The sequence below is a fragment of the Chiloscyllium plagiosum genome, unplaced genomic scaffold, assembly GCF_037043375.1.
Source record: "Chiloscyllium plagiosum isolate Xiang-an unplaced genomic scaffold, Cpla_swu_hap1 HiC_scaffold_40, whole genome shotgun sequence".
NCBI classification, from domain to species: Eukaryota; Metazoa; Chordata; class Chondrichthyes; order Orectolobiformes; family Hemiscylliidae; genus Chiloscyllium; species Chiloscyllium plagiosum.
In genome coordinates, this window is record NW_028270178.1 from 14,296,256 (window position 1) to 14,309,486 (window position 13,231).

Here is a 13,231-nt window from a genome sequence, read left to right on the forward strand (position 1 = left end):
TTGAATGAACTGTATGATTGTGGCCTGCAAATCTCTTTCAGAGAAGTATAAAAATGTCTTTGTTTTAAGTCATGGGCGCAGTTCCTCTGAGGAACATGGAAGTGTTTAACCTCTGTGTTTCTGAATGATCTGTGCCCGGCTGTGAGCAATAAAATGTAAAGTCTTATAGAACCAGACTAATTTCTCGTGTTTATTGACCGATCACGGAACAGAGAGGCACCCCCCCACCCGGATCAGATCTTCACACTCTGTCCTTTCCCCTGTCTTCAACCCTGTCCTGCTATCCTGCATTCAACACTCTCCTTATCACTCTGTATTTATTTTTTTCAATTACTCCCTGATATTTTTCCCTCACCTGAACACTCATTTTACTGCCCTGAATTCAGCACCCTACCTATGACTCTATGATATCCTCCAAAGTTCCACAAATGTGGGATCCCATTATCAAGTCACACTGCAATTGCACTTGCATAGTACATGATACTGACTCGGCTCGCACAAAGCTGGTTCCTGGAGTCCACAGAAACCCCGACACTCCTGTTCATACCGGTCAGCCAGGACTCCCTGATTGTACCAGGTTGTCAGCACAAATCAGAGAACTCATCTTCAATGAGATCCATCTAGCTGACCACATTACAATTCCAACAGCTTCCTCTGTCGTAAGCCACTCCCTGTGTCCCTGTAGTCAGGATCCTCCCTCTTATTCCTGATAAAATTCTCCTCCTATTAATTTTAGTTACTTTCCCTAACTTTTCTGTCTTTATCCGTCCCCCTTTTCCTGTATTCAGCTCTCTCCCTATAACTCTCCACTTTATCCTCTCCTATTGTCTGTGTAATTCCTGAAGAAGGGCTCATGACCGAAACGTCGATTCTCCCGATCCTTGGATGCTGCCTGACCTGCTGCGCTTTTCCAGCAACACATTTTCAGCTCTGATCTCCAGCATCTGCTGTCCTCACTTTCTCCGATGGAATTCTCTCCCCATTATTCTCCATTGAGTTACCTCCCTAATACAAAATTTTTACCCTGTCTATATCCGAATTCAATGCTTTTTCATTCCCCAGTGCTCTTTAGCTATTGCCCTCCACTCCCCCCGCGACTCCCCCATCCAGAATGTGTGTTTACTCTCTCCAATAACCAGAGACCACGTGCCCCTGCCTGATCATTCCCCACAACTGCTAACACGGGATCACTGATGCGCTGTGCTGCCGACTCTCTGGCCGACGCTGGAATTGCAGATCCGTCCCAAAGTGCCGGTGAAGCTCAGCAGCACCCCTACATGGACAGTGACAGTATCACTGTTTGGAAGAAGAAAGGCACAATTTCAATATGAACTATTATAGTATTGATGTATAAATAGGAAAAGTTACAAGACACAACAGGAAACACATACAAACATGAATATTTCTAGTATGCAACAATATTTGGATATAAACTCGAACATCTCCAATACTAACAATATTTATGCTCCAATGCACAATAATATTACATGTAAACACAATCAGCTCTAATACACAACACTATTTGTACAGACCCAAATAGCACCACATATAACAATACATAATGTATATTATACAAGTTAAACATGGGATAATGTTTATATGAAGGACTTGCACGGAGGAAGTGATTGCTCTGTTGCCAAATGTGCAGAAGACACAAAAATATTTGGGAAGACAAGTTGGCACATTGCATTTGCTTTCTTAGGTATGGGGATGGTGGTGGTCTCCTTGTAGAAGATGGAGACTTCCACTTGTCGGAGGGAGAGGTTAAAGATGTCGGTGAATATCTCCGCAAATTCGTCCATCCAGGATCGAAGTGCATGGCCAGAGACTGCATCCAGGCCCGCCGCTTTCCTTGGGTTGACTCTCAAGAAAACTTTTCTGACATGTGCGGCCGTGAATGATTGACAGATGTGTTAGGGGCTGTTGGAACAGGAGTCACTGCGCCCCTAGCATTCTGGTTGAACCACACACGGAAAGCATTGAGCTTCTCAGAGAGCGATGTGTCTTTGTCCACTATTGTTCTTTGCTTCATTTGGTATCCTGTAACTTTCTTTCGGCCTTGCCATAGGCAGCGGGAGTCTGTTTGGTTTGTATGGGCCTTTCACGTGGTCTGGTACTCCCTCTTGGCATCTCTGCTGGCCTTGCAGAGGTTAGATCTGGATTCCTGTTTCGGTTTGGCTCTTTCCACTTGAATGTTGCCCGTCTGGTCTTTAGTTGGAAGTGGATTTCCCTGGTCAACACGACGTCGATACTTGGGGAACACATGCATTGACTTCTTCAATACTCATTCCTCCATGCATTTGCTAAAGATTCCGTGATGTTGATGTTTACTTATCCAGATTTTCTGCTGAGTGCTTTAACACGGTCCGGTTCACCAATTCTAAACAATCCCAGAGACTGTCATTCACAGCCGGAGACCAGCATTGTACTTCCTGTTGTGAAGAGTCCGCCCATTTCAGCTTCTGCTTGTAAGCTGTTTCCACATATAAGAGAGACTAGGAACTGAGGGCACAGCCTCAGAGTGAAGGGGCGACCTATGGAACTGAGATGAATATGAATTTCTTCATTGAAGGAATGTTTAATCTGTGGAAATAATTACCGCAGAGGACTGTGGAGACCAGGACATTGAGTGTGTGATGATGCTGCTCCTTTAATGTTCTTATTTTTATTTCTTAGAATGTTTGTAAATGCAGAGGTTCTGCGGTGTCTAGTTTTGATGGGTTTTAGGGCCAACTTCATGATTTCTAACAGACATTACCTCCATCAAAAGACTTTCAAGTAAAAAAAAATACAATGAAAGGGGAGTGGCCAATTCTCACAGCTCAGCTTTACTCTGGTCTGGTTTGGTTTGCTCTGAGGAAGCAGCCAGTCTTTCAGACTGCTGGTAAAAGGAACAGCTACGTGAAAGTAATTGTTCCATGCTGAATCTCTCTCTGATATCTCTCCTGTAAGAACCTGTGTTTGATTTGACTTGTATTGCCAAGAGGTGTTTATGGGGATTTGTGCAGAATTTAGAACAATTATTAAGTTGGGATAGTCTGTTCGCTTTCACACAGGTTAACTTAGTCTGTATTCTGTTCCCTTTGGTTGTGTTTCATTCGGTACTCTGGAAATAAATTCTGTTTTATTTCAATCCGAGGAATATTAGCAAGCTCCATCACTCCTGGAATGTCCACTGTATACCTGCTCAAAACAAGTTAAGCTCAGAAAAGTTAGGGTTTGGGATACCATCTTGAAATGTTTTGAGAGGGTCTGGCCTGGTCTATAACAAATTTATAAAAAATATGTGTTCCTACTGGAGTGGGGAATCAAATGTTATGGGGAGAATGCAGGAGAATAGAATTCCATCATGTGGAAATGTCAGAACGACTGGTTGGGGTGAATGGCCTAATTCTGCTCCCGCAGTATATAACCTAATGATCCAGTATGTAACAATACTAATGTATGGACACAACCAGCTTCAATATTGCATCCATGTTACAAACAAGGATGGAAGAACTGGAATCCTTCGTTTCATTGAATATTTCCCTGTCTTGTTTCGTTCATTCGTCTTAGGTCCTTGAATTGAAGTAACAGTTGAGCTCTCAGAGTGCAGAAGCGACGGACGCTGATAGTTAGATATTTCCTAGCTTGCCAGAAATGCGCAATATGTGCACCGTGACCTGCTCAAGGGTTCACTTGAACCTTTTCAGGAGACGGAATATCAAGATCAAACATAGACAGAACTACACCCAAAGGATCACCGAAACACATCCACACTCTCACACAAACATACACGTACATGCAGAAACACATCTACACCCACAAACTCACGTACATATACACGCAGAACACATACCTCTACACAGAAATGCAGTCAAAGTGAGATATAAGAACATACTGACAAACAAAAGCACACATAAACGTACACACAATGCACAGATACACAGTAACACCGTCAATCTGAAACGTGGGGACACATCTGCACACAGACTACAGCAACATTCCAGCACCCTCGCAACACACAGGAATGAAAACAGAGTGCAGAAGGGGGCACACCTTCTCACACTTGTGTGCACACGTATAAACCCAGACAAACAGTCAAACTAAGACACACTTATGTATGCGCGGAATGCACACACATCCACACACAAAGAAATGCAGTCATACTGATCATTTAGAGATGCGGTTGCTGGACTGGGGTGTACGAATTTAAAAATCACACAACATCAGGTTCTGGTCCAACAACTCTATTTGGAAGCATTATTTCAGAGTACTGCTCCTTCATCACCTGGTGAAATTTTGCAGGCATAGTGAGAAATCGGAACAAATCGACACACACGCTCACACACACACACACATATGCACACACAAGTACAGAAAGGAACACATTATGTACATGCCAAATGCACATACATTTTCACACAGAGAAATGCAGTCATACTGAGATATAGGAACACATCTCCACACAAAGAATCACACCTACAGCCCCACACACAGATATAAAAGAACTCAGCGTAAGAGTCATTAAACACCAACTTGCAAGAACTGACAGTACCTTTTTCGGCACACACACAAGCACATTCAAATAGTTACTGAACCACAACCACAATGAGATATAGAAGGGTGACACTCAGAAACAGAGACACACCAACAGAGAGACAGAGAGAGTTCCTACTAGGGGCACAGAAAGGCCTTAACACACGGACCGACAGCCAAGCACAGTCTGATCAATACACTCACCTGCTTATACATGAACATAGTCAGGCAGAGAGACACTTTGCACTTCAATAATAATACAATGACACATAGAGACACACACGCACATGGTGTCATAGAACCAACAAGACATGCTGAGAGTAATGCACACAGACACACACACAAACAAACACACACACACACACGCACACACACAGACACACAGAGACACGCACACACACCAAACCACACCGTCATAGGACTGTGACCTTACAAACATCATACACACAGGCAAAAATATAATAGCTTCACAATGTGCAAAGTACACATAGATAAGCAATCACACAGGCACAGTAACATACACCCACATAAGAACGCTTACCTTCACGGGAACACTTATACAAGACTGAATAACATATCCAAACATATAAACACTTGAATGGAAATTCACCAAAATTCTTCCCAATACGCACAAAGGGAAACCCACACATAGATGCATAAACACAGTCATGATGTGTCACACTCAGGGACATATCTAATGACAAAAACTGAGGAATACACAAACAAAGTGAGATCCCCACAAAGGCAATGACGTACACCCCCTATACAGAGACACACAGAGACCGTCAAACACTGAAAGGGAGACTCATGAACACACTTCCCGCACAGCCACAGAGTGAAGAAAGGAAGACGATCAAACTCCAGCAGACATCATTACAGTCATGTGTCAACGTATTGTCGGCTGTATCTGTGCACTTTGCAGTTTGCAAAATGACTGCCTGGTGAAGGATCAGTGAATAAGGGGATCAGGACGTGCTTTGAATCAATGCAAGTAAGCATATTGAAAACTGAGACAAGTGTCTGTCATCGCCTTTGTGAGAGAAAGACACAGAGAGAGAGAGGGAGTCACAGAGAGACCGGGAAAGAGATAGACAGGGAGACAAAGAAGGATAGAAATAGAGGGATACAATGAGGCAGACAGACAGATAGACAGGTAGAGAGACAGATCGATGCAGACAGAGAGGCAAAAAGAGCGAGACAAAAAGAGAGAAAGAGAGACACAGCAAGAAACTGAGAGATGGGGGGGTCAGCGTGAGAGAGGAAAAAAGGCAGACAGGTGAGGTAGAGAGAGAGAGAGAAAAAACAATATTTTGGTGAAATCAGTAGACAGGTGGTGGACTCAATAAACGCTCTCAAAAACAAATGTGCTTCTCCAATACCCAACTCAGATGAGGTGATGACTGGCACCCGGAACCATTCCCTGCTGGTTTTAATAAAGTGTTTATTATGAGCTGAACAGAGAGAGTCTGACAATCATCATGGTACAGGAACGACAGCTTCTGCCCCACCCCTCCTCCCCTGCAAGAGAAATGCAGAGTCCCATCCTGCTGGTCTTTGACACTCATCCAAAGGGCACTCTGTGAAGACCCAATATTCCAGCTGAAGCCATCACTCGCAGCCAGCCTGTCATTTGGAATCACTCCTCCAGCCTCTTTACATCCTCTTTCCATCATAAGTGAAGAATTTACGTGACCAGAACTTCGCTGTGAACTTGGGCAGATTCGCTGCATAAAATAATGTGTTCGTGCTGCAGCTAAAATCCCTCAGCATTTCTTCCATCAACGTAAACTGGAATAGATGAGAGCTCTTCCAACGATATGCTTCTTTAGTGCTAAAGTTTCAGGTGTTTCCACCCTGCGCTAACCACAGAAGTACAAAGCTGATGGATATAGAGATGAGAGAAATCATCGACTTCCTCAAGCTCTCCATCTCTGTGTCTTCAGTACTGTCGGGTTCCACAATTCAAAGAAATATTTCTGGGAAGTGGGCTGGGAAGTGAAACATTTTCAGAAAGGAAATAAACGATGAAGGTTTGTATCATCCAATAAACCTCAGTTCTAAAGTGTTCTGTGTCCGCTGGAAGTTAACTCAGTGCGGTCAGCTGTTTGTTCAAGTTCTTAAATGAATGAATTGCACCACAGTCTTGAATGAATGAATTGTAATGTAACAGACCCCCAGGCGATGTCAGCAGCTATAAATGAAAGGTTTTGATGTTGTCTCACATTGGCACTGAGTACACAGAGATTTACTGCACAAAGAGATTCAGGCAGAAAATAACGTTTTCACTTCACCATGTGTGAAGAATATTTTACACGATGCTTCAGTTTGTAACAATTCTTGTTAAGTGCCCTTACACCATTGACTTTGTGTGAACCTGTCTATGGATTCTCTGCGCGGTCAATTTATCACTGACAATGATGCATGGGCATGTTGTGCCCAAAAGCCACACATTGGCAGACGTTCAGAAATTTAGTCTCAGATGACAGAGACGCCGTGGAAACTCCATCATCGCATATTCCTCACGGAAATTATTGCTTGGGAAATTATTCATCTCTTCTGGGAACGTTGCAGAAATCTCCATTTCACTTGGAGACTTCAGAGAATTTCGGTGGAATTAAGCAAAGGAATCACTTTAGAAAAATATAAGCGCCAGTATTTTTTTATGTAGAGTGTGCAAAATCGTTTAGTTTGCATTTGGCTCTGGATTTTTGAGTGAATAAGCAATGGGCTTCTCTGTACATCTGCAGTTAATGGAGAACTTGAAGTTATTTCTGTAATGACAAGATTTGTTTTTAAAAATGTGTTTGAGGTTTGGATGAAGGCTGATTGGCTTTGTAGTCAAGATTGAAGTCAAGTCAAAGAGCCCCTGCCTGAAACGTCGATTTTCCTGCTTCTTGGATGCTGCCTGGCCTGCTGTGCTTTTCTAGCATTCCTCGAATCTTGACTTGAATCTCCAGCATCTGCAGTCCTTACCTTCTCCTGAATGGCTTTGTACACGAGTGAACCTTTGTTTACTTTTGACGCTTGCAGCACAGCATGGAAATAATGTAGCCTTAAAGATTATTTGTAGAGGTCTGGAATTTTCGATTGAAGAAGAAAGGAGTAATGGAGAAAGCATTAATTTCACACCAATTATATTTGTAATTTATTTTAGTTACTCTATGACCCTGGAACTGAGTGGATGTGAAGATCTGTGCTCACGTGAAAGAAATGCGAGTTTTAATAAATTAGACTGCCTAGGAATGAAAATTCCTGTGTGGGTCCCATACAGAAGTGTTGGGACAAGGAAAAGCTCTGAATCGATTGTTTAAAGCAGAGTACATTGACACTCAGGTATACCGTAGTCCCAGGAAGACATTTGCTATAGTGTCAGTTTAGAAGTGGCAGTCACAAATCATTTAGCCAAGTGATAGATACAGAGATTCTGATGTGAATATTACACAAAGAACAAAGAAAATTTCCAGCCCAGAACAAGGCCCTTCGGCCCTCGAAGACTGAGCCGATCCAAATGTACTGTCTAAACCTGTTGGTCAATTCCTAAGCATTTGTACCCCTCTGCTCCCCACCTACTCATGAATTTGTCCAGCCGCATCTTAAACGAATCTACCATGCCTACCTCTACCACCTCTGCTGGCAACGCGTTCCAAACGCCCACCACCCACTTTGTGAAGTACTTTCCGCATGTATCCCCCTTAAACTTTCCACCTCTCACCTTGAAAGCGTGACCTCTCGTTATTGAATCCTTCACCCTGGGAAAAGGCTTGTCTCTATCCACCCTGTCCACACCCTTCATGATTTTGAAAACCTCAGTCAGGTCCCCCCTCAATCTCCTTTTTTTCTAGTGAAAATAAACCTAACCTACTCAACCTCTCTTCATAGCTAGCACCTTCCATACCAGGCAACATCCTCGTAAACCTTCTCTGCACCCTCTCCAAAGCGTCCACATCCTTTTGGTAATGTGGCGCCCAGAACTGTACACAGTATATTAAATACAGCCGAACCAATGTCTTGAATAATTTTAACATGACTTGCCAGTGCTTATATTCAATACCCCGTCCAATGAAGGCAAGTATACTATATGCCTTCTTGACCAATCTATCCAACTCTGCAGCAACCTTCAGGATACAATGGACCTGCACTCCCAGATATCTCTGCCCATCTGTTTTTCGCAAAATTCTTCCATTCATTGTATGATTTGCTCTAGAATTAGACTTGCATAAACCTCACATTTGTCTGGATTGAAAGCCATCTGCCACCTTTCTGCCCAACTCTCCAGTCTATCTATATCCTCCTGCATTTTCTGACAGTCGCTTATGCTTTCTGCTACTCCACGAATCTTTGTGTCATCTGCAAACTTGCTGATCATAACAACAGTGCCCTCTTTTAGATCATTTATGTATATTACAAACAACAGTGGGCGGCACGGTGGCACAGTGGTTAGCACTGCTGCCTCACAGCGCCAGAGACGCGGGTTCATAATCCCGCCTCAGGCAACAGTCTGTGTGGAGTTTGTACATTCTCGCCGTGTCTGCGTGGGCTTCCTCCTGGTGCTCCGGTTTCCTCCCACAGTCCAAAAATGTGCAGGTTAGGTGAATTGGCAACGCTAAATTGCCCATAGCATTAAGTGAAGGGGTACATGTAATGGGTCTGGGTGCGTTGCTCTTCGGAGGATCGGTGTGGACTTGTTTGGCTGAAGGGCCTGTTTCCCACACTGTAAGTAATCTACAAATCTACAGTACTGACCCCTGTGGAGCACCACTGGTCACGTTTCTCATTCCGAAAAACTCCCTTCAACTGCTACTCTCAGTCTCCTGTTGCTCAACCAGTTCTTTCCTCACCTCGCTGGAACACCCTGCACACCACGTGACTTCACTTTCTCCATTTGTCTACAATGGGGAACCTTATCAAACGCCTTACTAAAGTCCATTATATGATATCAGCAGCCCTTCCTTCATCTAACAACTTGTTGACTTCCTCAATGAACTCTATTAAGTTGCTAAAGCACGATCACCCCCGCACAAAACCATGTTGCCTATCACTGACAAGCTCATTCCTTTCTAAATATAAATAGAACCTATCTCTCAGTAATCTCTCCAGCAACTTCCCCACCACCGACACCAGTCTCACTGGTCTGTAGTTACCCGGAATATCCCTACTACCCTTCTTGTGCAGGGGGACAACATGAGCAACCCTCCAGTCCTCCATCACCTCACCTGTATTTCAGAATGCCCCAAAGATATCTGTCACGGCTCCAGCTATTTCCTCTCTCGCCTCCCTCAGCAACGTGGGATAGATCCCATCCGATCCTGGTGATTTGTCCACCTTAATAACCTCTAGCCTACCCAATACATCTTCCCTACTTATGCCAACGTGCTCCAGACTAATCGAACTTCTATCTGCAATCTCAAGATTCATCATGTTCCTCTCCTCAGTGAACACTGATGCAAAGCAATCATTCAGAGTCTCACCCATTCTCTCAGGTTTGGCACACAGCCTTCCTTCATTATCTTTTAGTGGACGAACCCTTTCTCTAGTTTCGTGCTTGCTTCTTATATAAGAATAAGATACTTTGGGATTGTCCCTAATTCTGCTTGCTAAAGCTATTTCATGACCCCGAATACCCTTGATTGTTTAAGACTTGTCCTACTCTTCTGACATTCCGCCAGGGCCCGTTCTGTTCTTAACTGCCTCGACGCTTCCATTTTCCTCTTGGCGAGTTGTACAATTTCTCATGTCATCCATGGTTCACGAATCGTGTCCTTCCTCTCCTTTGCTTTACCACGGGACACAGTTATCCTGCATTGCCCTTAACCTAAGTCTACGGTGCAATTTAGCATGGCCAACCAACCTAACCTGCACATTTTTGGATTGTGGGAGGAAACCGGAGCACCCAGAGGAAACCCACGCAGAGACTTGGAGAATGTGCAAACTCCACACAGTCAGTTGTCTGAGGAGTGAATTGAAGCCAGGTCTCTGGCGCTGTGAGGCAGTAGTGCTAACCGCTGTGCCACAGTGCCGCCCATTATGGGAATTATTTTCTTTGGAACGGCACTGTGAGTCGTGTTATGAAGAATAGATAAAAATCGTGTCCTTTTGATTCATTGATACATTGTTTTGAGATTAAAGAGAGTTATGAAATATACTGCGTGTTCATTGCTTTTGACTCTGTGTTATAGGTGCGAAGTTTGGTTTATTCTGGTTTGTCGTCGTTTCTTTTGGAATAAACTTCTGTTTTGATTAGGAAACAATATTTGCAGCATTGTGTGTTTACTTTCAACAAGAAATCACTTTGTTAAAGTAAAACAAATAAGGTCATCTCCATCAAGTTGGATTTCTGACGAGAATCTGACGTGTTCTGTAATTAATCAGCTTGTGCTGGAATAGAAGTGAGGCGATTAAACACTAGACTAACTCCCGAGGAACTGATAGACTAACCCCACTCTTCAAATACATTGCGTCCCAACGACATTCGTCCAGATCGATTATATGCCCCAGACACTGACCAGGTTTGCACAATGAGATGTAATTCCATATTACCCCTCCCAAAGTTACTGCTCTCTCACTCAGCACCAGATCCAATGCAAAACAAATTCCCTCAGCCCCTGCCAGATCTATAACAGTGGAACTACATGAGACACTGGCTGTCTCACACAAAAGCGGCTTAGTGCAAATTACTGGTCATCACCGAGGAGTAATTGATAATTGCAGATGCTAGAGATCAGAGTCGAGAGTCTGATGCTGGAAAGGCACGGCAGGTCAGGCACTATCCGATGAGCAGGAGAATCGACATATCGGACATGAACCCTTTCAATTATCAATTGAAAGGTTAATTGCCTCTGACATGATACAACATAATAGAGATGTGATTTTTGTATCATATCATAATGTACAACGGATTGGACCTGCTCGATTCACTAATTGCAGTAGTAATCTGCCTGTTTTGTTTTGTATTGTGTAGTTTATTCATAAAATATCAACAAGCACATTCCAAAACGATTTGAGTCAGCTATAGCAGAGAATACAGTAAAAAGTCACATCACCCTATTTGCATTTCCATTATTTGCTGACTGAATGTCAGCCAAATTAGAACAGTTGCTAAACTTGACAAGGAATAGATCACTTTCCAAAACAAACTGTGTGGGATTCAATGAGTTAACAGATCCTTAGTTTATCATCGCAGAGATAAGTCAGATCGTGGTTTGCACCTTTAATGATGAAACAAACCATTCCCAGCTCTGTTAGCAATGTCCGCCAGACAATTACATCTTCTCAAGTGCAACAACTCATGTTTTTGTAATATAGTGACCAGACGATTCGAGGTAATCCTAATTCGAGGACGGGAAAAGATTGTGGCTGTGAGAGATGCTCCAATATTTGCGGTATTTTAGGTGTCAGCGCAGACTTCCACAAATTTCGGGAATAGTAATTATTATTTTATGAGCTGTTAGATTGTTTTGGACATTTCGGGAAAAAAGATCAGAGCAACACAATGCAAATAAAGGAGGAGCTTGTGTGGGAGAGTTCACAGCACAGGATTAGGAACATTTATGGTTTTTAAGTGTTGTCTTGATAATCTTTTTGTGTAAATCTACAATATTAAGTAGCGTGGTTTCTTTTTGGTTATATGCATGATTGAGATCTGTCACTTGATTAAAATGTAAAAGTATAAAGCATAGGCACTACATTAGCCGTGAGCACATTCTTTTAGAGCAGTAAGGCGGTGGTATCTTCTGGGCGTGTAGATTATTAGGGTGCGAAGATGGCCTTCAGTGAAGTGATGTCCTCTACCTGTTAGATGTGGGAGATGAGGGAGAGCTTCCAAGTTCTGATGATTATGTCTCCAGTAAATATACTTGATTGCAAAACCGATCATATCGCATGGATTGGTTGGAGCAGCATTTAGAGACAATGAGGAATTTTCAGGAACTCGGGGGTTTGATGGTTGGCAGCTGTGGGATCGAGTGAACAAAAGCTGACACGATCAAGCAGATGTGTTATCGCTAGGAAAGGCAGGAGAGGGGTATAGTTAGCGCAGGTGACTACTGTAGTCATGTGTATTTTATCCAGATATGCTGTTTAGGAAAATGTAGCGAGTGATGGAAACTAAGGGGAATGTAGCACTGACAGCCAAGTTTCTGGTGCAAATGAGCCTTGCTCACACTAAGTTCATTGATACATTTAGCTGCATCCCTGTTGAATTGCCTTCAAGGATTACTTCTGTCCACCTTACCGACTGTTCCTCATTCCCAATATAATTGTAATTGAACGTCACACAAATTTCCTCTCCTCACACCTCCCATTTCCCGCATGCCTTGTTTTTTCAAGTCCAACAATGTGGACTGACGTAATGCCCATCGACTGTTCTTGCCCACTTGAGAGGGAATGAATGGACTTCTGCTGGTCCCCTTTCCCATTTCAAAAATGGGTGAAATTGTCTCCACCAATTCCTCTGTTACAGGTTCAAGAAGAGGCTTTGTTTTTCTTCATTCGGGGATAAGGACATTGCTGGCTAGCATCAGTATTTATCACCCATCCGCAATTGCTTCGAGGGCAGGTCAGTGTCAACAACATTGTTATACGTCTGGAGTCACACGTAGTAGTGAACAGGAAAGAATGGCAGTTCCCCTCTCTGAACCGGTCATCATGAGCCTCTTTAATTCCAGACTTTATGGAATTCAAATGACGCCATCTGCTGTGTGTCTGTGTCTGCAGA